This window comes from Gavialis gangeticus, unplaced genomic scaffold, assembly GCF_001723915.1.
Source record: "Gavialis gangeticus isolate Ggan-Ray unplaced genomic scaffold, GavGan_comp1, whole genome shotgun sequence".
NCBI classification, from domain to species: Eukaryota; Metazoa; Chordata; order Crocodylia; family Gavialidae; genus Gavialis; species Gavialis gangeticus.
Genome location: NW_017729032.1, coordinates 9,196,772 through 9,201,428, shown reverse-complemented (window position 1 = coordinate 9,201,428; position 4,657 = coordinate 9,196,772).

Here is a 4,657-nt window from a genome sequence, read left to right as displayed (position 1 = left end):
CCCCAGGTTTTAGACAATCTAATCTCTACTTTCCTCTTTCTCAGGACATCTGTATCATGGTTCTTCTTTTCTTTATTAGTCTGGCTATTGTGTTTTATAACTGAAGTATACCCCCCAAACAGCTGAGACTGGCTACCTATTTAGGCAGGTAGGCTTCAGACATCCTGTGATGCATCGGCAGCTATCATTCAGAATGGGGTCAAGGAGCGATGCATGTCCTGTATGCTCCCATGCTTCTGTATGCTTCTCAGCAGAGGAGAAGCAGAGAGCCAGAGCAGTGGTTGAGATGGCTGGGAAGCTAGCTCCCCATTTTGGGTTAGTGAGCTTATATAAAATGTTGTGAATTATGAATGCTCACCTTTGCTTTTGTCTTCATGATGTATTCTTTGTATGAGAGGGTTCTGTCAAGGGTGTCTCCAAGGGTTTGGACAGTGGGATAGTGGGGTCCTAGACCATGTAATGTTGAGCTGGTGGTTGGCCTCATGGTTTTTTAGATGGAAGGCACATACCTATGTTTTCACTGGGTTGGTGTGTAATTGGTTTTCAGTGTAGTATGAGCTTATGTTAGTTAGTTAATGCCTTGCTTAGGGACTTTTCAACATGGTCAAAGTCAGTGTTTTGAGCTGTTATGCACAGGTCATCTGCATAGATGAAATGTTTTGTTTCCTTGATTGGTTGGTCTTTGATATAGATGTTATATAACAGTGGTGTAAGTACACTTCCTTGGGGGAGGCCATTAATCTGTCACTTCCATCTGCTTTGCTTCCCATTCAGTTTGAAAAAAAAATCTGTTTTTGAACAGGGCTCATATCAGCTCTGTAAGGTGTAGATCTTTATCATTTCCAGGGTCTTGTGGAGGAGTCATTGGTGGTTAATTATATTGTAGGTGGCTGTTAGGTCAACAAACACAGCTCTGGTGATTTGACCTCTTTTGAAACCATCTTCAATATGTTGAATTAGATTGAGCAGCTGGCTTGTTGTTGATTTTTCCAGGGTGAAAGCTATCCTGCTCAGGGATTATGTGTTTATGCACATATGGGGCAAGATGGTTCAGTATCAGGGATTCATGCAGTTTATATGTGTGGCATAGCAGAGAGATAAGTCTGAAGTTCTTTGGGTCAGATGGATTTTTCCCTGGCTTTAGAAATGCCACTGCTTGAGCGTGTCACCAGACTTTTGGGATTTTTTGACTGACTGCATGAATAGTATAAGCAGAGGAGGCGTTCCCTAGTCTGGGGTCGAAATGGCTTGATTTGTTGAGTAAGTAGGTCACCAAAGCTGGATGCTTCCCCAATCTTCAGTGCATAATACCAGCATTCAACTCGGTCATTGAGAAGGGGCTTGTAAACCTAGGTCTGTATCATACTTGTATCTTTCCAGTCTGAAATTTTTCGTTTGTTTTTCATTTTGGGGCTTCTTCTATTGAGAAGTGTCTGGTGGGCAATTTGGTTAGCGGTGACATTACACTGATCTACCTTTCCTAGGTCATTATATAGTATACGTGTTGTCGCCAGTGCCTTTTTACTATTATGCGGCATATCAGTTGACTCAATCAGAGTCTGCTGGGATTTCCTGCTTTCTGTGTTGGCTAACATGAGCTCCTCCCCTGTAGTGATGGTGTTTGTGGAAAAAGGGTGTAGTTCATAGTGGTCATGTCTACAGCAGATGTTACTACTGCACAGTAGTGTCACCAGGCACAAACCATGACGCATTGGTGAAGCGTAGCGGGTGCATGCAGGTGCATTTGCACCCCCTAAGATTGGCGGTGCACTCCCTGGAAGAAGCACTGCCGCTGCTGTTGGTGGTGCTTGTGGGCAGATGCCGCTTGCCGTCCCCCTCCCCTCACTGCCACCAACACCGTCATGGCTGCCTGCAGGAGCTCCCTGCTCCCCGCCGCTACACCCCCACCGCTCCCACCACCACCTGCGGGCAGTTGCCGTGCCCCCCCAGCCTCTGGGGGCATGCATCATTCAGGCCACGATGCAACACTACTATGCAGTAGTAACAAGCTACTGCACAATAGTAATGAGCTACTGTGCAGTAACTGTCATTAGGCAACCATGCCGGGACACTACCATGCAGTAATGCCAGTTACTGCACACTCATTTAGTACTTGGTTATCTCGTGTAGATGCACCCACTGTCACCTGTAGTCTTTGTATAGGCCAGTGGTTTGTGGAGTGAGGCCTGGGATGTAATTCATGTGGCATCCCTGTGGGATGTTCTTCCTTGCAGATTTCTGTACAGCTTTTATGAATTGGGCAATGCTTTGATGGGGGTCATAGCAGAAGCATTAATGCTGTGATCCCTGTCAGGTAATACCTGATAATACCTGTGAATTCTGCTAACACTCCAAATCATCATTTGTACCCTAAAGATGCTTATAGTTTAGATATTTGTCAAAGTCCCAGTTCTTACCTGGCCCAATGCCTCGTTAATAATTCTCAATCCTTAGCGCAGCAGCATAGCAAAATAAGAAAGCACAACACATGGTATTTCCACTTACACTACTGGCTTTTCCATTCAAATATTTGTAGTACAGTATGGCATGGAGACATAGATGTTTGCTGCGCATCTACATAAAATGATTTTTTTACCCAGTTGGAATATTGTACAAATTGACTAAAGACATCGAGGGAGACTCAGAACAACATTAAGCATCTCTTTCTCAAAACGCTACAAATGGACTTTAACATTACTTTTCTGGGTTATTTTCTCCCCGTGGTACAAAGAAATGTGGAATATTTTTAGGGGTTTTTTTAATGTCTCCTTCACGTTGTTAATTTCAAGGCCCCACTGTTCGCTCTGATTCATTGCAGCAGTGAATAACGAATGTCACTGAAATAGTGAGATCACCTCAACTCCTTTAGAAATTAATGGACTGACTGTGATATAGTGAAGTCTCTTTCATGCATCTATAATTGGAGTGCCAATTTATTTCCAATCATTTCAAGCACTGTAATTATAGTGCATCATTGTTGCCTGTTTAACATTCATATGGGAAGCTGGCACAATAATGCTGGCAGGAGACCAACTATTTTACAACTGAAATGAATGGTAAAAATGGGAGGTAATACACAAAGACATAGATCTTTCAAATTTTATTTAGAGGTTTTGTTTTGGCCAACATGCAATTGAGCCCCGGTATAATAAAAAGGAACAAAATAAGGGTTATAAAATGTTTATTAAACATCCTTCCAAACAGACCACAACTGTATGTGTGAGGAAAATTAAAAAAATGATGTCTGATTTTTTAAAATAAAAATTCCAGAGTTTGAAATGCAGAAACGTGGACTTCCCTCTTACGACACTTTGGAGTTAATTTATATGACAGGAGCAAAGACTGATTTTTTTTCTTTTTAAGTATTCTTTGTTCATGTGGTAAAATGCAGAAATGCCTATAGCTTCCTTCCTTCTTTATGTTTAGAATAAAATTAAAAATTAACTAAATTCTCAAGCCATATATTTTTCAGGTTTTTAAAAAAATGCTGAACTTCTTGTTGTTATAGTTGGTTGGTGTTTCCTCAAGAAACTGTTCTTCTGACTTCCAGCCTGAACCAGAAGTATAAGTGTCGAATTAGACAAGAATATTCCTTCATATACTCCTGACCTGACATGATAATAAATCTCATGCAGAAATAAATCTCATGAGAAGTGGTAGCATTGCTTGATTTATAGATACGAGATGTTTGGGAAAACATCAGACCTTTTGGGGACTGAAACGCGCCTCTCATCTTGGTGTCCTTCTTTTGTTATGACTCTGTAGCCATAATTGCCCAAAACTAAGTTATTAAAACATCACAAGGATCTTTATTTCTTCTCACTGTCATATTGAACCCAATTGTGAGGTTTCTACTGAGTTGGAAGATTTAAGTGAATTCCTTGAAGTCCAGTCCTCTTCATTGCACCTGATCCAGCTGATCAAACTCATGAAGCTCCATTGATGAAATCTGCTTGTATTAATGTCTTACTGTGTACAACACCCTGAAGGGTCTTGCCATAACTGCTATTAGTCCCAGGACCAGAAAGAACTTTTAGACCTGTTGAAACTTTATAATTACCCTCACCGAACCAGGAGGTATAAATATAATGCTCTTCAGGGAGCTCTATGTTCTCCTCATTGTGTGAGGATTTATATTCAAATAAACCTGAATAAATACCCTCCCTTTCTTGATTCATTCCCAACAGAAATTCGGTTAGTTTCCCATGCATTGGAGGTGTAATAAATCTGCAGACTTTCACCCGATGAAAAAACACTTTAAGGAACAGCAATAGTGTGGAGAACAGCTAGACTCCTCAAAGCTTTAGATCAAGCTTATTAGATATTTTCCCATGTACAGAAATACGATAAGTGGCATTCCTATTTTTTATTGGTCCACAAAGTTTTTGAAGTTATAATATTGTAAACACTAAGCAGGGATTTTTTTCTAAAGAGCAGATAACGTTCAGGCGAAACAAACAACAGGAAAAGGGATATCATGCATCATGACATGCCATCTTGCCTATTTTGAGCAGGGACCTGCACTAGATGACCTCATGAGGTCCCTCCCAGCCCTACTTTCCTATGATCTTATGGCCTGCTTGGTCCTATCAATATTCAGGGCCAGGCTTGAGGAAAGGTGCCCAAAGATGCGATGCACACAGGTTGCAAATGGGTA